The sequence below is a fragment of the Xiphophorus couchianus genome, chromosome 11 (genome assembly GCF_001444195.1).
Source record: "Xiphophorus couchianus chromosome 11, X_couchianus-1.0, whole genome shotgun sequence".
NCBI lineage: Eukaryota > Metazoa > Chordata > Actinopteri > Cyprinodontiformes > Poeciliidae > Xiphophorus > Xiphophorus couchianus.
The window spans coordinates 5707780-5734251 of record NC_040238.1 but is presented as its reverse complement, the minus strand read 5'-3'; the positions used below and the strand labels follow the sequence as shown (position 1 = coordinate 5734251).

The 26472-nt window shown below is 38.5% G+C and overlaps 2 long non-coding RNA genes across 8 annotated transcripts; one reads left to right on the top strand and one right to left on the bottom strand.

Moving 5' to 3' along the window:
- The first annotated feature begins 484 nt into the window (after nt 1–484).
- On the top strand, nt 485–13326 carry LOC114153820 (uncharacterized). 3 transcript variants are annotated; one of them, XR_003597421.1, is made up of 3 exons: nt 485–715; nt 2314–2559; nt 12885–13326. It is a non-coding gene; the product is annotated as an uncharacterized LOC114153820 (long non-coding RNA). The 3 variants fall into 3 exon arrangements; XR_003597420.1 differs by having other exon boundaries at nt 10203–13326; XR_003597419.1 differs by lacking the exon at nt 12885–13326 and having other exon boundaries at nt 2314–6171.
- LOC114153821 (uncharacterized) lies at nt 5832–23680 on the bottom strand. 5 transcript variants are annotated; one of them, XR_003597425.1, is made up of 4 exons: nt 23559–23680; nt 23128–23285; nt 17999–18077; nt 5832–5964 (listed from the first exon to the last, which is right to left on the bottom strand). It is a non-coding gene; the product is annotated as an uncharacterized LOC114153821 (long non-coding RNA). The 5 variants fall into 5 exon arrangements; XR_003597423.1 differs by lacking the exon at nt 5832–5964 and adding an exon at nt 13810–13940 and having other exon boundaries at nt 23162–23285; XR_003597424.1 differs by lacking the exons at nt 5832–5964; nt 23128–23285 and adding exons at nt 13810–13940; nt 17570–17613 and having other exon boundaries at nt 23559–23654.
- Between the last annotated feature and the right edge of the window lie 2792 nt (nt 23681–26472).

Genomic DNA, 26472 nt, shown 5'->3' with positions numbered 1-26472 from the left:
TCCAACATGTTCATTATATGTTTCACTGAATAATATTCAGAAATATCATTTATAGGTGCAAAAAGCTATAAAAATCTACTGACAACCTTTAATCATCCCACGATCCAAAAGCAAAAAGATGAATACAACTCATAAACAGCTGAGCATAAATTTAAAGCACTGGAGCTACTGTTTTATACAACATTTTATAATTCATATGTGTGAAATTCTGACCTTTTTCTGGGCATAAAGAAAATCCAGTTGTGCCATTATAATAAGATTTGACCTCTAAATGATCATAAAAATAACTATTGTTGTTATTTCAAAACGCAATATTATCATATTCAGTTATGAAAATATGCTCTTCTTTTGTAATAGTGAAAATAATATTCAATAAGATGCAAAACTCAACGCAAAAACAAAAGCCTTCAGAGACGTTGTTGCTGGGTTTCAGATGACGTAACTCTGACGTCACCCAGTGCAGACGGAAGTAAAAGCAGTTTGTGCTGATCCAGCATCAAAAAGCCTAAAGTCTGAGTCCTGTACGGTTGTTCCAGCCGTTCTAACACAGAGAAAGATAAACGTTATTTTCCTGTTTCTAAGGTAGTCGGTCACAAGGGAGTTAATTTAAAAAACATTCAGGAAAAAGAGGAGAAAAGTGGATCAACAATCTACAGTTAAAAACAGGAGGTGTGAAAACTAACAACGCCAGTTTGCAGCGCCGAGTTTCTAACGGGTAACGATCGCATCGTTTATATTGCATTTTCAGAAATGTTACTGGACAGTTCCTTAGAAAGACAAGCATTCATATGTAAGATATTATTTTATGGCCTAGCTTGGTTGTCCTCAGAGCGCTAATGTTGTTAGCAGCTAGCTCAGGGCCGAGTCCCGGACAGAAAAGATCATGTTTATTGATGCTAAAAGCTAAAAGCTAAATAAATGAAATGTAACCTCCCCAGCCATACAGACAGAGAGCTGTGACTGTTCCCCCACACGGTTCATGTCTTGAGTCCAACACGGAGGTTCTGTAGGTCGGAGCGAATCCATGACCTGCATTGGACCTGAATCCTACAACCACTCAACATTAACCTACAACTCCTGCATGAATTTGGTTTACAGAAGCTAAATAAATGATTTACCAGGAGATCCAAGCTCATAGAAATAACCTGGGTTAGCTTGTTGTTAGCGGTAGCATCGTTATCATAGACTAATGACTTAAATAGCACAACTCACTACTCACCCGGCAGAAACCAGCCCACAGCCATTTAATGATTCTGTTGGTCCTAAATTTGACCCAACCTGAAACTAAAGGATTTTATTCTCCAGGCTTTTGGAAACTTTCTTCTGGCTCGTCGTATAATTTGAGGTCTGAAGCTCCAGATAGTTAGTTATGTGGATCTAACTAACTATCTGGAGGGTAAATCCTCAAGATTATAAGAGAAGTCTTTTTTTACAGAGAGAATATGGATCATATCCTAAATATACGCATATTTTTTTAGATTCCTCGTCTGTTTCAGCCCATTTAGAGCGTTAGCTGCTCACTGTGGTCCATTTTGTTCTGATTTGAACCGGAGAAATCCACTTCCGGACCTACATCTGAATTTCGCTCGTCATCCGGGTCACGTGTCTGAAACCCAGCAATGCCAACATGAAAGTTACTGGAACTTTCTGAAACAGAAATTACGCTAGAAAAATGTTCATAACTTCTAAGACTAAATTCCATCTTAGCATACATCCTGTTTCACCATAAACTCAGTTTTAGCATAAATCCTGTGTGACATTGTGGATTTTTCTGCGGCATCTTCTTGACCCTTGTGGACCACCGTACCTCAGCCTGTTTAGTTTCTGCGCAGCTGTTCCTTTTCTGCTCTGAGGCCCAGAGCTGCTCCCCTAATATTCAGGCAAGAAGAAGAAAAATAACTAGAATAAATCACAGCAACACAATAAATCAATGCATTTCCATCATCTATGGTTGGAGTTTTACTGCAGCTTCCTGTAGGTTTCTATGATGAACCTACCAGACTTTAACTGTTTTACATTCATGTAAAATGTAATGATTAAGACAATTTAGTGCTTTTCACTAGACGCATTGTTTTGACAAACTTAGAGTATCTTACTGCTAATAATGAGGATAATTTATTTTGTCCAACGGTGCTGCTTCACTACCAGGTTAGAAAACCAAACACCAGATCTGCATGCCACTGGATGTGGAGAGGCTTAAAAATAAACTTGACTTTTGGAGTTGATCTTTGGGCTTAAGGGACTTTTGGTGTTTGACATTTTCTCTGCTGCGGCGGCTCAATCTGTCCGTTTGTGTGTTTGGATGACAAACAGACGCAGTGAGGAAACATGAAGCGGGCCGACAGCTGCTGGTGTCGGGGCTGCAGCAGCGTTTACCACCGCTCATCTGAAGCTGCAGCAGCAGACAGGTGGAACGGTGAGCAGGACAGAAGGTGACACGCTGATGGCTTTTCTAAACGACGAACTGATGACGATTTTACTTTGATGCCAGATGAATGAGAACGCAAACGAAACAGAGCCAACAACAGGCTTCATGGAAACATCACAATAAACAAACCGGTAAGGAAAGCAGCAGGAAGCCGCTTTGGAAAGTTCAAGATGTTCAGACATAAATAGAATAATTACCTGGATGACTAATGAAAATAACCAGATATTAGCAACAACGTGTGGGCTGCTACCCGTCAGATCCAAAACAACCAGGCGGTTCTGAACCCTAACAAAAAAATACAAAGAAAAAGAAACAATTATTGAGACGCTAAATATAATAAACATCAGGATGTTCAGCCGTAAAAAGAGACGCAGGAGGTTCGACTTTCAGATAACGAGATCAGAGACTGATGAGTGATTAATGAGCTTCTGCTTCTGCAGGACAACGTTTGATTTTGGTCCAAATCCAGACCAGAATTATTCATACCTCGGAAGGTTTAATCAGTCCTGAAAAACACAACCGGGAACATGTTGATCAAATTAAAAGAATAAAAACCCATAACTTAACTTCACTGAGCCTGTGGAAATAAAGTTTATTACACAAACAGTTTGAAGTGAAGCGTTTCCTATCAAACTGAGTCATTCCCTGGAAACCGACTGTCAGGATGAAAAGCCTGTTTAAACTGATCAGCGTCACTTTTAATGATAATTACCTGTTATTAAAAACCTTTTAAATATCTGTATCAGTTTAACTCCAGTTCGAATATTAAATAATGCAATAAATCAAAACAGAAATCCAGAAACCTTTAATAACCTTAATTAAACGTAGAGAAATAAACTGAGTGCGTTTGTTGATTGACTTGTTTTGGATTTTATTTCAACCTAAAACCAGAAATTATGTGCAACAGTAGAAATACTCCTACTAATATAATAATCTACTAATACTTCTAACATTTTACTTGAGTAAAAGTACAAAAGTATTTGGTAAAAAGTCTATTCAAGTACTGAGTAACTGATCAAATAATAAATCATTTCATGCTTAAAAATTGCATCATCAGATGAACCAAAAGGTAAAGTTCAGTGGAAAGTTTGGTATTTTAAGAACCAAAATGACAATAATTCATATAAAGAACAAAAAATAACAAAATAAAATGTTTCCAAATCAGTTTCTTTAAATAAAAAACTTGTTAAACTTTAACAGAAGCTGTAGGTTTGAGTCTGTCTGGTGGATTTTGGTTAAAATATGTTTGATTTTCATTAAGTGGGAAGAAAATCCAGAAATTTGACTGAAGAGTAGAGATACATTTTTCAAATAAAGTTACTCAGCTAAATGTTACCAAACTGATGAGAAGTTTTATTCTGACGAGGCTCCTGAAGGAAGTGTGACCGTATTAAAGTTTTTCAGAATAAAAGCTGCATGTTTCTCGCTGTGATCTGAGTGCGTCTGTAAATCTTTCAGTGTTTGCGTTCCTGCAGCGTTCCAGCTGGACGTGGTGTTTCTGACTGAGCGCCGCGCCGCGCCGCAGGGCTTTCTGTCGGAGCGGAAACGCAGACGCTCACAGAGACAGCGAGGACGACTGCAGGGAAAATCCTCTGATAATTACGCCGCCCTTCACCTCCTCCACTTAAGCTCAACATGATGGAGATCAGAATCAGCCCTGCTGCTCTGCAGGAAGCTTTCTCTCAGCTTAATTATGCTTAAGGAGTAAATTAGTGCAGCAGTGACCCACGGCTGGAGGAAAACACCAATAAAGCAGCTTTTAGGATGTTTGACTTGTTTTTACTAATCTGGGGGAAATGCAGAAATCCTCCAAAAAAGCCTAAATTAAAGGAACCCAACCACAACAGATTTAATTTATGAAGAAACTTTTTGTTTCTGCTCCTTTTGGTTCATAATAACATCTAATTTATAAAATCTCAGTGAAATAAACTGAAGTTGAAAAATTAAGAAATGAGAAATAATTATAACTTTAACGAGACACTAATTAAACTCCAGCATAGATCAATTTCTTTAGGAAGGGAAAGTTGTAGCTGAAATATAAAGACTTTAAAATGTTTTAATGCAGAATCAGTAAATCTGCAGGCAGGAAAATTCATGTTTTTTACGTCTTCAGTCTGTTTCTGTCAGCAACATGGAGACGTTTCATTCTTGTGTTTAAGATCTAAATGCAAAATATTTTATTATTGCTATGAATAATAATAAAAGTATTAATAATTAACATCCACTGTTGATAAAGTGGACAGTTGTTAGTTTTTACCTTCCACTCATCTCCTGGGACATGTTACCGTAGCAACAGCGGGACACCGTTACCATAGCAACTTCGAACATTCAAAATACAAAACCATGTAGAAGTGATCCATTAAATTACGACTCAACGTTCAAACTATGAACGTTTCTTTGTGTTTTGGGATGTAATAAACTCGTCAGGTTATTGAAATATGAAATTTAATTCATTGATTTTAAATTTGGTATTTTGAAAAAAACAAAAACAGCAAATGTAAAAGTTTGCAATTTTTTTAACAAAGAAATAAAATGAAAAGAAACAAAGACGCTCATATAAACTAAATCCCTGAAGGGTGTTCATTCAAACACCAAATGTACATTAATATGCATAAATAAACCTTATTAGCTTAGCATTACCGCTAACATCTACAGTTTTCCTTATCCCAGCCAATCAGCAGCAGGTAAAACGAATGGCGCTCTCGGATTGGCTGCTTTCCTACCGCCAGCCAGCACAGCGTCAGGTTTATTTTATTTAAAATATTTTAGATGAAAAAATCTGTAAATGTGAGAATTTTCCACCAATAATTTGGAATATTGAATCAAACATTGTGTGAATATTTCAGCAGCAGTTTTAACTGGCTGGTTAGAATAAAAAAGCTCTAAATGATTTACTAAATATTAAATACTGTTGGTTCTTTCAGTTCATTTCAGAACCAAACAGAACCAGGTATTAAAACGTGGACATATTCATGCAGGCTATTGTTTCTATCTGCTGAATTTGGTTTTGCTCTGTTTAAAGTCAGCAGACGATGCAGAAATAATCAGCAGTTTATCATCTCAGCTGTTTTCAATCGGTCTGCTGCTTCAGTTCACAACGCTGAAAATTCCCAAATGATGACGTATCAGGATTTCCCCGGAGAAAATAGACAATTAATTATATCAAAAATGTGAACAAAGGACTGACATGTTGACTGTTTTCAATACAAGACTCAGATTAAAAACTCAAATTATTTTGACAGTTACTTTAGAGAGAGCAGCAAACATGTTAAAACTCTTCAGATTACAGGCAGATGTCGACACGTTCGCTTCTGGAGGGATTTCAACATCGATTACGTTCTGCAGGATCCTCTCAATCACGCCCACGTTCCTGTTGAGAGGCGTTTGTGCAGCTCTGCTCGCCGCGCCGCCGCCGCTGCAGAGGAGGTTTCACCTGATCCCGGTTCATCAAACATCCAAAGCATGCAACGTTTTTAACTTCATGGCTGAAGCGTTAGCTTGTATTTTTCTTTGAGGGGATGAAGGCAGATTGTTTTCTGTTCAGAGGTGAGAAAACATGACGAGCTTTAAGTGGATCGAACAGAAAAACCGGTTCTCTCTGCGCCTAACAAAGTTATTTTAGGAGTCACAATCATTTACAGGGATTTGATGCTGCGGCACCAACACAGTTTCCTAAAAAGAGTTAAAGATGTGTCACACAGCAGTCAGTTGTTATATTTAAATAAATCCAATTTAACAGAAAATCAGAGCGAAATTATGTGGATTTGTTAAAAATACAAAATATATTTTGTATTTTGGTCAACAATATAAAACTATTTAGGTCTAGTTCACCTGAAATAAGACAAAACTAACTCATAAGAAATATGAGTTTTTATCAAGTTAATAATTCCTTCCTGTCCGCTAAAGAAATTAAACAGAATTATAGTTTTAATAAATTTGAGCACCAACCTTGTAGTGCTTTAAAAACACCAATATAATCCAAATAGAACATTTTTATCATAATTTTGCTTTCCGAAAACATTGAAATATGAGTCATAAAAAATTAATAACAGGAGAAAATGTAATAAAAAGGCCAATTTGGAAATGCTGCATGACTGATATGCTAGCTGGCTAATAACTCTGCAGCTCTGCTTCCATTACTAAAGTGTGAAAAACTTTGATATTCAACTGAAAACATGCATCATCATCATAATACAACCACTTCCTGTCTTCTTCATGATTTCTAGCAGTAGTAACTTCCTGTTGTGGGTCATGTGACTTGTGTGAAGCAAACAGAATGTTTCCATTTCAGTTTTGCAAAATAAACCAGAAAAAAAAAAACAAAAAAAAACTCATCCTGGAGTAAAAATTAGTTTTTTCTAAATTAATGTTTTTCCATTAAGCTAATTTATTTTCATAATCCAATTTACATAGTTTTATGATCAATGAACTTGTAACCTACATATCTGTTTGCACACTTTTCTTGAACTATAAACATGAATCGGTTCATTATCAGCTGGATGAACTAGTTCTTTTTAGGGATTAACTGTCCAACACTGCAGGTTTTAAACCAACCAGGGAAGAAACCTTTTGCACACACACACACGCCCACACACACACACACACACGCCCACACAGAGTGATGAAAACTGCTGTGATGAAAACACACAAACATCTAAATATTTTTGGACCTAAAATCTTCCAGTTAACATCACTTCCTGCCATCCTGCGCTCGCGCGACAGGAAGTGATGTTTGGGGTCTTTAGATTTCATTTTGTTTTGTGATCTTTGTGTATCTTTGTCATGCCAGTGTGTGTGAAGTGTGTGTGAAGTGCAGACTTTGTTTTCTTTGGCGCCGTGAGAGAATTGCTGCTCTGCCTGAAAGTCGTGTTGATGGAGGCGGTTAGCAGCGTCAGCCCAACCTGAACCATCATCAGCGCCGCTGACACACTGAAGCCAGGCACGACGAGTGTGTGTGGGTGTGTGTGTGTGTGTGTGTGTGTGTGTGTGACTGTGGCTTCAGAAGTGACTCTCTCACAAACAGGCGCAGCGTTTACTTTGAGTGTTTTAATGCAGCTGAGTGAAGCCGCCATTGTTTTGGTGCAACCCGGATTTAGTCTGGAAGCTGCAGCCGCCCCGATGTGTCGACATGAACTACAGGCATGTTCAATTAAAAATTACTCATATTTTATCTAAATAGTGCCGTTAATGAGACTAGAAGAACAACCATTTTAAGAATCTATATAATAACATTTGTATGATGACCTTTTAGAAATGTTGCCAGAATAAAAATATTAATCTTTATTCAGTTCTAGAAATAATCTCAAATATCATTTTCCTTCCTCCCCCCTGAGATTGAAAATCTGTATAAACAATCAGCATAAAACTTGTTGGAATCAGCATATTTTTAATCTGCTGATTTCAGAAAGAAAATTATATTTATTTCTATCAGATCTGAAAACATCCAGCCATTAAATCTCAACAATACTGAGAAATTAAAGCTGTAAATTCATACTTAACATAATGTTTTATAATGAAATAATTAAACATGTGACACTTTTCAGATTATTTTAGCTAACTTTGAACATTAGCTTTAACATTTAATTAGATTATTTTTTACTGAATCCCTAGAAATCATTTTATTAGTTTTAGTTTCAGTTTTATTCCTGCATCCAAAATCAATCCCTAAAAAAAGAAACTTTTAGCATCAATTTATAGAAATGTATTTTAATCTGGACTCCTTTCAAGACGTTAATCCCATGAAGAAAGCCTGGAAAGCGCAGAGTTAATCCGAGCTTAGCACAGATATTTCATTGTATCTGAATCAGCTCAGTTTTCTCTGCAGCAAAACTAAATAGCAAACTTTATTCGAAACGGAAATAAAATGAATATTTTCTGCGTTTCTGCATCACTTCTCATACGGCAGGTTTTGTTTGAGCCATTGCAAATGTTGAAAGATCATAAGATGATTCAGACTCAAAATAAATGTGGCTAGGCAGAGGAGCGGCTCAGAGCGTTTCCATCTGATCTGGAGGAAACATGAAATCATGTTTCATGTTTCCTGCTCTGACATCATGCTGCCTGTTGGCTGCAGGTTTGGATTCGCTGCTCATTTTCAGGATCAGCAGGATAAAATCGCAGCACAATCAGAAACACGCTGCTGGATGTTTAGGTTCATTTTACAGTAATCCTCAGGATCCAAGATGGACGCCAGCGAAAGGCTTCGTGTTTTACTGAGGAAAATATCTGAATATCAGCAACAAGTCGGAATGTCTGATTAATGATAACTTCATTAATGCAGTTACAAAACATCAGAATTATTTGTTATTGAAAATAATCTTTAAAGTGGGTTGGAAAAATCAATAAGGTCTCATTAGAGGAGGACACTGAAGAAGGTTCTGTCTATTATGGACAATAAACAGCAGCCTCTCCACCACATAGTGGACAGACAGCGGAGCTCCTTCTCACATAGGCTGCTCCAGCTCCGCTGTCGTAGGGACAGATACAGGAAATCCTTCCTGCCACATGCCATCTCACTGTACAATAAAAGCTAAATCATTGTTCTGCACTAATCAGTCCAATTTTGCACAACTGCACTGTGGCACACTGCTGTACATATATTTACATATACATATCTGCATTTTGAATCTTTGCAAGGACTGCTCTAAGCTGCTTTTTATATTGACAGCATTTTATATTTTATTTTTATTTTATCTACAACTACTACTCAGTGGTAGTTGTTATTGTGTCTTGTCTCTATGCTGTAACTGCAAAGTAATTTCCCTGCTGGGATGAATAAAGTAATTCTATTCTATTCTATTCTATTAAAATACTTTTTATTGGTCTGATCTGGGTCAGACTTACAGGGGCAGCAGCCCAGGGTGCCATGTTTTGGGGGGCAGGCCCACACATTTTTATTTTAAAACATTTTTTATTGCATTTTCTGTAAGAGTAATAAGCCCATATGATATGACATATAATGATACTTTGGATTTGTATCGACATAAGCCAAACTGAAAATGATGAAGTTAGAGTATTTTTGGTATCATCACTTCAAACTCAGTTATGTATAATTGTACATATTTATATTCTGTAATTTGCATTAGGAAAATCCTTTTCTGCAGAGGATATTGCACCAAACGGTTCTCAGCTCCTGGTAAGGTCTAATATCATATTCTAATCTCAAAATTATCATTTTTTTATTAGCAATAAATAAAAAAAATCATCATAAATAACAGAAATAAAGTATTGGAAACCTCAATAATCAATCTATAAATTGGTATTTGCCACCTGACTGAAGCTCTCTGGCAGAAATCCTGAACATGAAAATCATTTCTACTTTCTGGTAAGTTAAATTAGCAGATCATTTTTACCTTAATGACACCACAATATAAAACTTTTTAAATATAAACACTAATTAAACTTTAAGTTGTTCAATTCAAGACAAAGGCTGTAAATTTCACAAAGCTGCCATCCAGGGAATGATCTCAAACACACATCATCTAATTACAAACTAAACGGCAGCTCAGTGGAGTTAATACATCATCTGAGGCACTTTAATGGCTCATATTTACTATACTGCCATAATACCCCATCATCAATTCCCTTTGTGCTGGCTGATTGCAGGCTCACAGGATTACAGCAGGCAGCTTCAATGAGCCACATTTGCAGGTGTAAGCTCAGAGTTTAGTCTGTTAGTCTCTGCAACCCAGGCCTCACGTTAAGAGCAGGAAAATCCAGCGGCTTTCTCTCTCTCTGTTTCTCTCTCTCTCTCTCTCTCTCTCTCTCTCTGCAGGGAGGATTGGCAGACACCAGCGTCTGCACCATGTTAGCATCCAAAGCTAATTGGCGCCCAGGTTTTATGATAAAATGTAAAGAATCCAGGTCAAATCTGAACAAGGCAGAATTATGTGCTGAACCAAATCCAGGTAACTCCATCATGCCTGCCTCCCTGTTTGTGTCGGCGGCCATTTTGGCTGCTAACAGGCCGAATGAGAGCCACTCAGGTGTTGCTTTAAGCCCAGCCAGCAGCGTGACCGGCCTTCCAGTCCAACACAAATCCACACGCTCTTATTGTTCTCCTTTACTCCTCTGTTTGTTGATCATTTCAACGTGATCGTTTTGCTCCTTTGTGATTTTTTTAAGGCATGCTAACATTCAGGTTTGTCCCTCTGTCTCTGCGGCTCACACAGGTTAAACATGAAGCCGCAGCTGAATAATTTATATTAAAATTCAGTCAAACAAACCGAATCGCCGTCACACCTGCATCCTCCATGGATTTACTCCACCATAATTTACATTGTTTCATATTTATGTACAAAGAGGAAAAGTTTCACTGGTAGAAACTAAACTGCTGGCAAAAATAAACATGTAAAAGAGATCTAGAATTACTTTTAGAGTTAAAGTTTAACTGGTTTCGTTTTGAAGTTAAAAGATGAACATAATCTGATTTTTGTGAACTTTTGCTCTGAAAAGTTTTTTAAAGTTACCCTGATTTTACTATTTCAAGATTATATAACTTATTTAGCTACAAAAAAATCCAAAACCTCAAATTTTCAGATGAAATACTAAAGTCAACATGACAACAATGGTTTTACTTTTTACAGACTAACTTAGCTTACACTGTCAGTGTAATATACTTTAATCCAATATAAAGAGAACATCCTCAAACACAAATTTTGACAATGTAAATGCTTACTTTTCTAACTTCTTGCAGCAATGAGCTGTACTGCAGTGCTAATGCTAAAGAGGAACAAGTGAATATTTTACTAGCACCAGAACAATCTCACACTTTATGTTTTTAGCTCAAAGGAATTTTAAACATTTAATTTGCAGCTAGCTAGCTAACAATGCTAACAAGTATGTAAAATGTGGGAAATGTTTTTATTTGGGTCATTTATCTCTGACCTCTTTAGCAGCAGTTAAAAGATAAATAATACTGTTAAAGCAAGGCCTTTGTCACATCTTAATATTTCATTTCCTGTAAAAGCTGCATTGCTAGCTTGGATGAAATCAGTAAAAGAAAAAACTAAAATCGGTTTAAGCTGCGCTTGCTTTTTATTAGCATTCTGCTCTAATATGGCTTATTATTAATATTTTAAAAATATCACATTTAAGGCAGGTTCATTTCAGTTTTGATGTTTAGCCTTAGCAACTAGCTGTGCCACAGGGCTAATGCTATCATACACCTAAACAAGAACAAATGGAGAGTCCAGTTTTATTCCTGCAGTTCTCCATGATAACAGAAACTTTTCTGTTGGCATTTTAATAATCACACAAGTTCTGAAGCCAGAGTTCAAAACCTTTTAAAACCTTTTTGCAACAGCTAACAGTGATGCTATGCTAATGCAAGCTCATACGTAAAGAGGACCAACACACAGAGATTAGCTGTAGTATTATTATTTCTTTTTTCCTTCTTTACAAAAAATGAGAAACATGCAGCGCTAGCACTAGCACTAGCACTAGCTTATGCAAGGTTTCCATCCTCGTCGGCCATTTTACCTTTGGACTGACAGAAATGACAGACGCATACTGGCTGTTTATTTATTTTAGATAGTTTTCTATTTTTAAATCTGCTTTGGTTTTTAACTTTGGGACCAATAAGGAGGCTAAAGAACTCACAAAAAAACATTTTTAACTGAAACATTTTTACCACATTATCAAAATAAATCCAAAAAGAGACGATTAAGAAAACAATGCAATATTTGGACATATTGCATCCATTTTCTGTCTGTATTTATCAAATTACAAACAAAAACTAACTTCAGAAATCAACACATACCTGGTTTTAAAGATTTATGAGATTATATCTGGAAGTTGATATTGTTTGCATGTTTTCAATAAGTAAACTTTATTTATAAAGTGTTTTTCACAGACATAAAATCACAAAGCACTGCAAAATAAAAATCCACTTTAAACTGTACAGAGAATGAAACAATCAGGTCTGATTTTTGTTGTTGAAAAATCTTCATAAATATTTTTTTTACTACCTATTTGGCTCAGGCTCTCAAACCGGCAGGATAAAGATTAACATTTTTCTTTAATCGCAGGTACTTTCTCTTCAACAGAGAAAAGCTAACAAAGCAAAATGAAGCACAGCGTGTGAGGGAAAGGCAGAGCGAATGCTAGCAGCATATAATCATCGGTAATTATATGTGTGATGTGTAATAACTGTCTTACGGCAAACATCGATCAGATTTAACCCAGCCACACATTTTAGTTTCAGGGCACAGGCTGTAATTATAAAACTATTTTAGATTAATAAATAAGTAACTTTGTGTGAGAAACCAGGCAGGATTTATAAAGTTAAAACTTTGTCGCCTGGTTTTTATATGTTCCAACACGGCTCTTCGTTTATCTGGACATTTTCCTTCTTCAGTCGAAAGAAAACATCCAGTCGCCTTCGTGTGCCGTACCAGGGGTCCCACTCACTGACCTTGGTGCATTTCATCATTTTTTCTGGTTTTTGTGGTTTCAGGAAGTGACGGGTTGATGCGCCGCCGCCGCTTCCTCGTCGTCCGACTGTGACATCCCTGAATTAGTTGGTTATTTTTCTGATACATAATAGAAGTTGATCATTTTTCAAAATAAAATTGATCAACTTAAAGAATAAACTTCAATATTTTATCTAATTTACGTAATACATCTTTTAAAGAAGCCCAACTGTGTTTGGTTTTGATATGTGTAGTTTTTGTAATTGTTGCCACAAGTTTCTTAAAAATGAGATTTTTAATCTTAATGATTCAAACCTGGTTAGATAAATGTTGCATACATGTTTTAAGACATTTCTAGAATTTTGTTTTCTCTTTTTTAAAATGTTAAGCAGCATCAGAACCATTCCATTATTTATTAAAAACTACACTCTCAAACTGAACTTTATTATAGAAGCGCACATGACAATAAACTCCTATATTGTCAGATTTTGTATTCATATCGTCCCTTTTGGAGAGTTTTCATTAATTTTTAAGTTTTTTAAGAATTGACAAAAGTGAAATCCCATTTACAGGATTTGTTTTTATTGTTTGGCCCATTTTACACTCAAACTAATTCCAGGTTAATTTGAGAAAGAGTCCGTCTGTGGTTAGCTACCCACTTTAGCTCAAAGTAAAGCGGTTGTCATAGAAACGAGCTGAATACCAGGTCAGTCCCTTCCTCTGAAAAACGAGCAGAAAATCATAATTTTGGTGTGCATGTCCATTCAGCTCCACACCACATCCCAGTTATGCAAATAGAGCCGTCATGTTTAGACAGGAAAATGATCCATGCAAACTCTTTTCTTTGCTCTGCATTCAGTCACTGCAACAAAACAAACGCAGCACGCCAACGGTTTCCCTCATGCATCTGAATTTGAATTTGAAAACACGTCAACCAAGTGGTGCAAAAATGAAGAATCTAGAGATCGCTTCCTCTTTGCATGGCAGCGATTTTATTTGTCTGAAAAGCGTCGGCCATCTGTAAGATGAAAACAGGACCAACGCTGACCAGCCGACTCTTTGCATAGCATGCAGGAAGGATCGGCCGTCCTCACTCCATCCTCAACGTCCATTGAGCAAGTACAGCCAGCAATAAAAAAGAGACATAAATTTAACTGAATGGGAGCAGAGAGAATGAGTCAAATAATACGTTTATGCAGACATAAGACAAAAACAATGAGCCCAAAACAACAGACGGAACAGGTGGCCTGAAAGCAGCAGTTTGAAAAGCTGACAAAAGGGCAGTGACTCATTCCAGCACACAAGGAAAACGCCCAAAGGAGAGAAAAACGCTGAAAGCTACTGTAGCAACGTCTGTCACAATCACCCCACCCACAGCAGCATCCATCACTCAGGCCGCAAACATCAGAAAGAGGATCTCTGCTGAGGCTAATGTCTACCAGCACAAAGATTAACCTTTTGTTAAGCTTTATTTAACTGCCTCAATATTTATCCAGTTGGACAAAGAAGCCTTTTGTCTCCTGTTGTCCTCACTGAAACGTCCATCCATCATCTTTAACACATTCAGAAAGCTGCGTGGTGAACCGCTGACCGCTAACTGGCCGACAGTTTACCATCTATTGAGGCCGCAGGGCCAGACAGCGAGCTGCTGCTGTTAGAAAAGACCTAATGCACTCATTAGAAACATTGGATTCAAGGAGAAATTATATAAATACTTCCTTCACAACTGGGACCAAACCAGAACCAAGGTGGGACCAAGGTGGGACCAAAGAGGGACCAAAGAGGGACCAAAGAGGGACTGGCTGCAGCTGATTCTGCAGTCTGAGGATCGGCCCTCATACAATTCGTTTGTAGGAGTTTCCACTTTGCTTTTCTTCTTTCTAACATTTGTCATCAATACAAGTTGATGGAAGTTAAATCTGGTTGTTCTTGTACTTCTGGTGTTTCAGTTTGTTTGGTTCTGAATTCCTAATTGTTCCTTCCAGGAAGCCACGCTAAGCCGTCTGCCAACCAGTACGCCCCAGTCGCACAACCAGTTCATCTGCTCCGTTTATTATTCTCCTGACAAAACAGCTGATTGTTCCTCTTTTACTATGAATCAATCATGTGACCAATATCAGTAGATAATATGCCTGATGTAATATATCTGTGAGCTGTAGGGAGAGGAAAGGCTTTAGCTAAGCTAGGTCGGTGGAATCAGCTGGAATCGACTCGTTCTGGTCTAGAATGGTCATATTCAACATGTTGGACTGTCTTGGCCAGTTTATCGCAGCCTGTGGGTTTTTCCTGACCGGGAGCGAAACGCAGCCTGTTGAATGTGACAGGTAGCCAATCAGAAAGCGCGGTGACATAAGAACGGAGGGAATCCCAAACATGGCGCAGCCGAGAGTCCGAGACATCAGAGATGATATGTGGAAACATCCTGAATGTTTATTGAACATTACAAGGAACATCAGCAGAAATGATAAGGAGAGGAACTGGAGTGAAACTGGTACCACAGGTGATAAACCAGTAACTTTCCACCTGTTCATCTTTAATGTGACATAAATATAATGAATAGGTTATTAATTCAGTCAGGGCTTTATGCTGACACCAGCAACATGCACTGCAGGTAGATTTCAGTAAAACATTGATTAATTCTGGTTTTAAAATCAGGTAACTTTAATTGTATTTTGTGCCCATTGTTCTCAATGTAATTGTAAACAATAAAATGACAAATACTAATTAACTGATGAAGCTTAAACAAATGAAAAAACAGAAAACAATCTAAACACACAAATGGTGACGATGGAAAAACAAACTGGTCTCCATATCAGTGCAGCAAACAGAGCCGCCGCTCCGTTTCCACTCCTTTTGTATCCAACATCTTTTCTTTTTGTTGCATCTTTTATCGCTTAAAATCAACTCAAATTATCACTAATGCTTCTACGTTGTCAGCCGTCTTCGTTTACTCAGTTCATTGTGATATTGTGAGTTTTACGGGATTTTCTGTCTGGAATCTGAACGTCGGTAAGAGAAAACGGTTCGTGTGTTGGACACCACACCACCTGATCGATCCGATCGAACCCGATCGATCCCGATCGATCTCGATCGAACCCTTAACCTACCATGTGAGGTTTTGGAAATCAGCCAACAATCGAACCCAAAAGGACAGGTGGAGTATTTTCTAAATGTATTTTTGTTTTTTTGTGCTGAGGCTTTTGATATTTATTGCTCTAAATCTCGTCACAGAGCCCAAATTTAAAACAAAATCTGATCTGTCCCTTTAAGACCGGCATGTTTGCTAGGTCTTTTAGCGCTAGCTAGCTCCAGCCAGCCAGAACAGTACATTAGCATAATCAGTAGCGTTGAGCCGTTTCAGTTTGAACCGCAGTGCGTTGAAATGGAAACGGAGGAGTGAAGATGAGGAGGACTGGACAGATGAAGAGGAAGCAGCTGCTGCTGCTGGAAGGTGAAGTTTCTAACTCAGGCTGTTTACGGTGAGCAAAACATTTTAGCAGATATATCAGAATATTGTGTTATAAAGACTTAAAGGTGCTTCATTGTTACTTTAAATATCCATTCATTATATTGCGACTCCTTTTGATTTGGTGTTAGCTCCGGCTAACTCTGTTAGCTCCGGCTAATGGTGTTAGCTCCGGCTGACTCTGTTAGCTCTGGCTAACTCTGTTAGCTCAGGCTAACGGGGTCAGCGCCGGCTGACGGTGTTAGCTCCGGCTGACGGTAACGCCGGTGTTCTGACCGTCTGTGCCACCCCTGAATCCGTCCTGCCTCGTGGTAAAACCACATCGATGCTACGTCACATTCTGCTGACTCTGCAGATTTCTTATCCTAGTTTCGTTTCATGTGTTTTATTTCATTGCAGATCACGGTGAGCTGTATTTAATTTATTTTATACCTGGCTTTCATTAAGCTGCTGTATTACTTCATGTCTTGTAAACATATTTATGGCTTTAGTTTGTCTGTGATGTTGTTATTACTGTAAACAAGTCATTGTTAATCAGGACAAAATATGTTGTTTTGTGGCTGTTTTGTCCCTAGACTCTAAAAGGTTTTAGTTTATTTAATAACACTCTTCTTTTCATTAAACCAGATAGATGTTAGCGATGCTATGTGGGATTGAAGCAGTAATAGCCGTTTAATATAACATTAATATTAGTGTATATTAATCATATCCCATCATTTCAGTGACACATTGTGATGATAACAGACGCTATGAAACGGATCAATGCAGAAAGAGTTGCAGTGATCTGTATTAGTTTCCTCTGTCCGATACTGTTGTGTTCTTACAAACGCCTCTGTATTTAAAATATGTTTAACAGGTAGGATGTTCTAGTAAACGGATTAGTGCATAAATCTACAACTTTTCATTTTAAACAGGTAGGATATTCAGGTGAAGGAAGTGATCTCCTTGTGGTTTCAATGCTAAGCTAACCATAATATCCGATATATTTAACATTAACACAACCCACTGTAGTTTTCGGTTTGTAAACATGACGGTAGCAGTTTTAGACGGGTAGCACGGATAGACAGACATAGCTATCTATCCGTGCTGTGGTAGGAAAATGTGACGAGGTAGCTCACATAGTCAGACACCAGTTTGTTTCAACAGATATCTCATGAAAACATTCAGGTAGGTTTCCTCAATCCATGCCCAAAAATATCTTACATGTTCAGTTTTTGAAGTAGTAAGTTTTTACGCATCACAAACAACAAAATTCCAGCATACTTCAGCCAACATGCTGAGGTCGTGGTGGATCCTGTCAGGAGATGCTGAGCCGTGCGGCCCGGTGCCATGCAGCGCAGATAGAGCAGCAGATGAAAGGCCAGAGCAGTAACCGAGGAGACAGAAGGAAGTAAAGACAGATTTATTGACAACAACGTGAAGATGTGAAGGATCTGGAAATCAAGGGAACATTCCAGCCAGAGCAGACATGATGAAGAGACAGAAAGAAAAGCTAACGGAGCAGCTGGGCGGGGAGGAGAGGCAGCAGATAGCAGGGAGACCAACGTTTGTGCAAATGATAAGCAAATGTAGAAAGGTGAGCAGAGAATGAGAGGAAGCGTCAAAGATTAAAGAAAAACAACTGAGAAAAAAAGGCTGGAGCAGACGAGAGGACAGCGTTTCTGAGCCAGCTGTGTTTACATGACCTCTGACCTCAGAGCCACTCCAATCTCTTCAAGACGTCAGCTTGACTCGCAGGCCTTCAGTCTGACAAACATCTCACCTCGGCGCGCTGCAGACAGAATATCACAGCAGATATCAGGCAGCGTCTCTTTACAGCTACTTTATAAAGACGGAAATATTCTCCAACGGTTTTGCTCCGATTCTAAAAAGATGGAAGAAATAAATTCTCCAAACTTTAACCTGAAGTCAAAATGGGGTCAACTAAAAAACAACGAGCTTTTGCACTCAGCAACTAGAAGTCCAGTTACACTAATGTGATTTTTTAGCATTAAATATTGAATAAAAACAAAATAATAATCATTATTGATTTGCATTTTGCTTTCCAGATGCCAGACCTTCTTTTGAAACTTCATAACGACCTTGACCTTTCGTTCTTCTGAGGTCATTTAAAGTTTTTCTTTGGAGTCGGGATTTCTGTTCATCTCTAATCCAACTTCTTCAACCGTTATTCTCACGTTTATCTGATATAATTCATCTGAAGCAGAAAAGAATCTATGTAAAGTAAAGGTTCTGGGTCTGGTTCCAGATTCTGCCAGTCCAGATGTTACAGAACATGAATTTAGAACAAAAAGCCAAAGTCCACTTCCTGCTTTTGGAGCGGTCTCCGGTCCGCTTGGCGAACCCAGACCGAGGTTTGGAGGAACAGGGTCAGAGGTCGATTAGAGGTCACACCAAACAAATCGGACTTTCTGGACAAACTAACTGGAGTCGGATTAGAGCGGACTAAAAAGGGCTGGTGTGGTTGCACCCTGTGAGATTTAAAAATGAAATAATCCTTTAAAATGAAGCTGAAAGACAAAAATCCGAGCAGTTTCTGCTCCACTCCGTAACCCCGCCTGAAACGTCTCAGAAACCATCCAGACCCAAAGACGAAGCAGAACAACATGTAGATCAGATCAAAGTGAGACAGATCCTCTCTACAGCCTGAAATGTGTCTTCAGTCTTTTCTTCTCGATTTTCACCATTTGTCCTCTGTCCCAAACCCTCTAATGTGTTCCCCGCCCCGCGCCCCCATCTTTCTCTGTCTCAAAGAAATATGTCCAGCAGGATTTATCTCCATCCTCCGCAGCACTCAGCTCTCCAGGCCGGGGCACAGAAAGAGAAGCAGCTGGTTTTTACACAACATGGGGAAAGGATGGATGGATTTAGGGTGGGGTGGAGATGGAGAAAGAGATATAGGCAGAGGGAAAATATGGAGGAGCATGACAGAGAAACAGAAGAAAGGCAAGAAGGGAAGAAACACGAGACTTTCTGTGACGCTCAGCGAATAAAGAGTTATGTCCATGCTGGGCCACGCCCGGATATTTAAATGCAACGCTTTGTTTTAGCGCTTCAGACGTCACATGGCTGCAGTTCAGATCCAAACAGAAACGCAGCATTTTATTTTTATTAATATGAATAAAAGAAATCATCAACTAAAAGGAGCAACAGACCAAAGGAATTTCACAATAAAAGGTTAAAGGTGACTAATTATATCAACTCATTTTGGCTGCCAACAGATGAGCAATTATACAACCGTTCATCTTTGAAAAGCATTAGTGGAGCCTCCTGCACAACCAGCCAGAATGCAGCAAGTCAACAACTAACTGCTTGACTTTTCCTGCAGCCATTGTACAGCGCACAAAAACCAGCAGTTGGAGATCAGCTGGGGTTGCTAGGTAACGGGCTGAGCTTCGCTGTGGTTGCTAGGTAACGGTGGCGTCAAATGTGATTTAACAATCGTTTTTGAAATGGCTTTTTTTGCAAACATTAACAAACATGAACTTATTGCCAAAAAATGTCTGCATGTTTTTAATCTGTTTGCAGTTGAGACACAAAATACAGAACAAAAACATCAAAACGTGAATTTTGCTGAATAATTTCTCTCTAAGGTTTAGGTTTGATGTGTGAATTATTAAAATAAGCAGCTTAAATGTTTCTAGAGGGAGTCTGAAGTATTTTCATATGGTTTACAGTCGGTCTAACTCCAGTGGATACAGAGGAACCTCTGCACTACAGAACGCAAATGAAAAATCCGCACCATGAGCTTCTAAGACCCAACTGTCCCTCAGAGGATGGAGCAGTCTCAAATGGAAAGAAAAATTAATAAAGAAAATCAATAAAGCACAAAGTTAAAAACAAAGTGTGCCCCAAACATGGAATATAAATGATAAAAGTTGAAAAGTTTCAGCATTTCAGCTGAAACCATGAGAGGAAGTGAGCCGCACCGCGCCGCCTCGACATGACTGAGGTTCAAATAAAGAATGTGGAGAGCAGCAGCGCCCACGCACACTCTGCTCCTCTTCACAAAGATGGGAACATCGACAGTTTACAGGCACCTTTAACATGTTTAATCACACCTATACTTATCATATTAATGTGGCCTTTGAGGATTAGCTCGGTAAACGACAGCGGCGACGGCTGATTCCTGTGATAGATAGATAGAGTGCTTTGGGTTTGAGCTCGCCCGCTTTCACAGTGACTCACAGCATTATGGTTCTCAGACTGAGACAAACAGAGATTTACTGGGCTTACCCACTGCCACACAGGTAGACACACACACACACACACACACACACACACAGACGGGAGCAGGAGCTTTAGGACACACACAATTAAACACAAGCACCGACTGCACGCAAACAGATCCAGCGATGTTGAAATGGCTTTGAATTATTACAGACGATTCTCATGTAGACGAGAATCAAAGGAGGAGAAAAATGCAGAACAAGTAGCAGCAGCAGCTGTTTGCTCAGAGGTTACGCCGTCACATGAGGAAGGGACAGGAGAGGCTCGTCAATCACACTGCTGAAGCCGCTGCAGCAGCCAGGCTGCTGAAGCCGCTGCAGCTTCTGCTCTCCTGCAGGCTGATCTCACCATAACTGTGATTGTCGCTGAGTAAATACAGGTTTCATTTCTGTTGAACAAAATGTCCCATAATGAGAAAAATGCCTTTTGAAAGAGATTCAACAAACAGATTCTTTAAAGACTAAAGGATCAGGAAAATCAAGATGTCGCCTGTTAATTTCTATAAAACATTTATTCATTTTATAAACCAAAATGATTCAAACTAATGATCTTATCTGATTTTCTCTCTTAAAAAATTAATAATCAGTCACAATGTTTGCTAAATGACCTTTTTAATTATTTAAAATGAACATTTTTTAAAAATGAATTCATATAATTATGATTATATTAATTTTATAATCATCAATCACATTAATGTAGATTTCTGTTTGGAAATATAATCTGCTTTGAGGAATTATTTCCTTTATTTTCTCTCACATTATTTGATATTTTAGACCATTGATCGGCACATTTATGAATTTATGACATTAGCACTGATGTTGTCATTTTATCGTTTCATGAATAAAATCCTTTCCATCAGATTCAGAGGCAGAATTTCAGCTTTAAAACCTGAGATTCTGAACAGAATGTTAATAATCGATTTTTAGGAGATTAGTTTTGTTTACATTTCGATCAGTGTCTCCATGACAACAGGACGTCGTTTTCACACAAATAACTCGAGTTTTAAAGTATTCTGGTGTTAAAATGTTATTCTGAATCTTCACTTTGACGCAGCAGATATTTGTTTTCTGCAGTTTCTCCAGACGCTGTTTTATAATCAATGAAACTATCATGTCTTTTTAATCTCATAGATTAAAACATAATTATAATTTATGATGGATGATGTTGTTTGTTACGTTTTGGTCAGACAAACTGCTAAATTTGTTGCTATATTTTTATATCATGATGATTTCCTAAAATGTAAGAAATCTGCTAATCGTGTATAACTGAAGGTTTTCTTGCCTCTTATATTTGGCTTTACTGTAAAGTCTATTTTATTCTTTTATTATGATTTCTTATTTTTATATGCATCTGTCCATTTGCTGTTGATATAATTCAGTTAACCAACTAAGAGACAAATATTATAAACTAATTATCTGTGGTATATTTTCATTATAACTTGAAAAAGTAGCATAAAAAATCACTATAACTAAAGTATTCAGTTAGTTTATCAAGTGGAAATCTTACTGTAAATATTTATAAAATAATAATAATAAATGCTAAAGCATGGATATTTGTTTATTACATTAATCAGACACCTGATTTAACTGCAGGATTCGAATAAAGGAACAATAATGGGGATAATAATTATAATAAAATAATACTTTTTATAAAAAAAGTTGACATTGTGAAATTATCTTTTATTTAAAAAAATATTTGTCTTCATGTGACACATTTCAAAACTGAATAAGCGAGTAAATAACCAAATATTTAAAATAAATCAGATAAAATTCTAGTTTAGTTAAATTCCTACTTTACATAACTCGCGTTTCTGTTGCGTCATCCTGGAGCTTAAAGGTTTATCACTGAGACAGATTCATTTGTTATTTGATGACTACAGTATGAAACTTGACTCACAGCAGAAATGTTACACCTACGTGATTAAATATGACTGATGATCATTTTAACCCTCCAGTCCGGCATGCGGTGCGTCCCGCCATCTTCCTTCACCCAGTCTGGAAATCACCGGAAGAGCCAATCAGCAGGTTTCTGACTGAAGCTCCAATATGGTTAACCTTTTAATGTGTGTGTGTGTGTGTGTGTGTTATTTCTGTAATTCTCCGTGTGTGTCAACACATCATCACATTGTGGGTTTTCTAGTTAAAATGACGCCAACCTCCTGACCTGAGTCCAGTCACAAACCCACTGACTGAAAACCAATTAGTCACACATTTTTACATCCGTACACAAACACACCCAACAACACACACACAACAACACACACAACACACACCCAACAACACACACACAACAACAGAGAAGATGGCGCACAATGTGCGTCTGCACCCGCTGAAATACAAAAACACATTGATATAATGTGCAGCTATTGGAAAACAGTGAAAATGTTTAAATGAGCACAGCCAAAGGCAAACATGGCTGCTAACACACACACACACACACACACACACACACACACACACACACACACACGCTTCACTGGTGGTCCTGGTCGGTAAGAAGCTAAAGCTCCTTCTCCTTTGTCTCCCGTGGGAGGCCCAGACAAAAGCAACAACCTGACAGGTAAACAAGCCGTCATGTTTGGGCAGAGCGACCTGAAGAAAAGCCTCTCGCTGTTCTCAGCCTCACCCGGCCGCCGCTCCCGCCTCCAGCCCGGCCGCCGCTCCCGCCTCCAGCCCGGCCGCCGCTCCCGCCTCCAGCCCGGCCGCCGCCTGCTTCCCTTCACTCCGGTCAGTTTCAACACTTTCAGCTGCTGTGTGAAACTGAACCAGTTAGGGAGCAAATGTAGCTGATTGCATCACCTGAACTCGTTAGCTTTGCTAATATCACTGAGGCTATTGATAGAGGAAGCTAGCATTAGATAGTGGCGGGTTCCCATAGCAACTGACATTTAGCAGAAGCTAATGCTAAAGCGCTAAATTCAAACATGTTCAGACCCCCCATGAGTCAATGACACGATATATAACACAGCATAAAAACAGGCATAGCATAGCGCCCTCGTCAGGCTAAAAGCTGTTAGCATTACCTGAACTGTGACATTTCTCTGGTGACTGATGCTAACTCTGTTGCTAATTTTTGCTGCAGGACATCAGTAGATTTTAAACAGTTTGAATTGTGAAACTCTTCTTCTACTTTTTTATGACGGTTGTCAAGAAACGTTAAGGCTGCATTACCGCCACCTGCTGATAGGAGTTTGACTCAAAACGTCCTTATTTACAGAAGTATGATCATATTCTAACTTTGCTTTCCAAAAAAGCTAAATTAAAATATTAATTTTCCTGTATTATGTTTGTTATGTCTGTGTTTGAATAACGAGCTGTCCTGTATCTCCTGTAACGTCGCCTTCCTCTCATTCCTTCTGCCACTTTTCCCTCATTTTTTCTCTAATTATACTTTTTGCTTCAGATTTATTTGTATTTAAGTAAATACTGCAGTAAATACAGTACTGCAGTACTGTGTAGTTGTCATAGCACAACAGTAACCGCATTTCCATTACAAATATGTGCAAAACTTTGTCAATATTTTGTCAATATCTAAAAAAACACAATTTGGCAATCACATGTGAATAAGTTTGTTCACATGATAAGTTTAAAAATCACGCAGCAGCACCATCATCCTTCTATCACTTCCTGTTTTCTTCCTCTTTGTCTTTTCCGCCAGTAGTAACTTCCGGTTCTTGATCCTACTGCAATTTTTCAAAATAATATAATCTCATTATAATCAAAAACCCACTTCATCCTGGAGCAAAAACCTTTTTCAAAAAACTTTTTTTTTTCAATCAAAACAAATTTATTTTTGCAATTTGAATTTGCACCATAATGGAGCCACAGCTTCTGGCTGCGTTTCCATTAAAAAATGTCATTTTCAAGAAGTTTTTGTGAAATAAATTGTGAAATGTTAAAAAAAAACAAAATTAACACATATAATAAAATAAGGTTTTATTAGTGTAGAATATTTTTTTCCACAATTATTCATACATTGTGAACCTTGACCCCGGGTCCATCCATCTCTCGTTTGAATTTGTCCCAAATATGATCATTGCACCTGGAAAAATAATGCTTTAAAAATAAAAAGGTGGAGCTGAGGAAAGCAGAGATATTGTTGCCCTGGATCCCAGGAGCCCTGATTTCTGATTTCCATCTTTTCATTACCTTCCTCTGATTCCGCAGCAGACCGAAGCCGAACACGTAAAGCACAGCAGAAACATAAAGTTTAATCATTTCTCAGCCAGTAGGTCATCAAGCCGACTCAGTTTAGCTTTTTTATTGAAACCTTGATCAGATAAAACTGTCAGAGGGAGATTTGGACGGTGCGTTACTCCAGAGGCCGAGCAGCGCGGTGGGAAAGCTGAAGATAACCAGAGTTCATCTTCCTCCTCCTCCTCCTCCTCCCTAACTCCTCTTTAACCCGGCCCGGGTCAGGCTACTGTGTGTGTGTGTGGATACACACACGAGGAGCAGGGAGAATGTTGTTTTGGTGTAACAGTGATGTTTTCTGTGGAGCGGCTGCTCTTGGGCTTACCGGGTTTTTCCTCCTCCTTCATGACGCAGCTCTGGTTTAAAACGGAGCGCAGCTGAGCTGAATCCTTCAGCTTCTGATTGATGAGCTCCAAAGAAAGGTTTTTATTTCCTCTGCAAGTGCGCCGCTGCTTTAGAGAGAAGTCTTCAAAAGACTCTGCACTCTCTCTGGCCTCGTTAATGACGGAGTCCTTGTGCTTTTTTATCAGAAAGCAGAACGTGAGAAGGAGCTAAAGTACCTCCTGCTAAAGACTCTCATGCTCGGCCTTTAGAGCTGCAGATAGTGTTTTATCTGACAATCAAGATAAAACTGCCAGGCTAGGTTTAATGTTCCAGCCTTCCCCCCTTTCCATTCCCGCTCTGGGATCATGTGGGATTCCCAGGGAAGGGCAGTAAATTGTCGGACGAGGCGACGTTGTCCTCTCCCTCCTGAATACCTTTCTCTCTGAGAAGCAGATAGAGGAGTTTCACCTACACGTCCTTTCTGAAAAACACATCCATCACGGTTTTTTCCTCAGGGATGATGAGAGCTTGAGGTGGAGCATGTGCTGATGTAAATACGACCGTGAATGCGTGTTTCTCAGGTCCAGCTACTTCCAGGATTTGCTTTGAGAGAGATGAAATACGCTGCTGACCTTTCCTCTGATTGACAAACGTCGCTGAAGCTGCTCAGCAGACATGAGCCGCTCGCTCCACCGCAGCATTTTTCTGCTAATCAATAAGCGATGCTCGCTCTCTGAGACGTTCCGCCAAGAACACGTCAGGCCCTCTGGCTGAATGCAGGATGCGGCTGATATATGAAGATCTCAGACAGAGATGGAATTTGCAGGTGGTTTAATGGAGCAGCATCACTTTGGGTCAGCTGTCAGTTCAGGTGGAAGTCAACACGAAGCTTCACCAAACATTTCTGCAACATCTTCTCCTACCAAAATGGACACAACATGCTGGGTTCAACTGCAGTAAACATCCATAAATCATCTCATAATAATCTGTAAGCAGATTTAAAGGAACCAGCAGATTTAGCTTCATGGAAACGTAACGAACATCATCTGCATAGAAAGACACAAACGTTCAGTCTGCAGATCCTCGCCATGGGTTCAAAGTTCAGATGTGATTATCTTAATGTTACAGCAAAACCATTTCAGTGTCTTTTCTTTGCATGTTCAGTGTTTTATTAAAACATTTTTAACAGATGATTTATTGGTTTTAGTGTTTAAACGCAGCAGAGTTCAAATAAAGGCCTGGGGTCTAGTCAAAGCCTTTTAATCAGGTATTTATTTGTTTATGTTGTTATATAATTCTGTTGAGATGATCATAATCACATCACATTAAATGTAAAATTAATAGTTTAAATGTGGGTGGCAAAATAAAGATGAATCCCAAATCTTTAACTTCATGTCTATTTTACAGAAATATGTCATA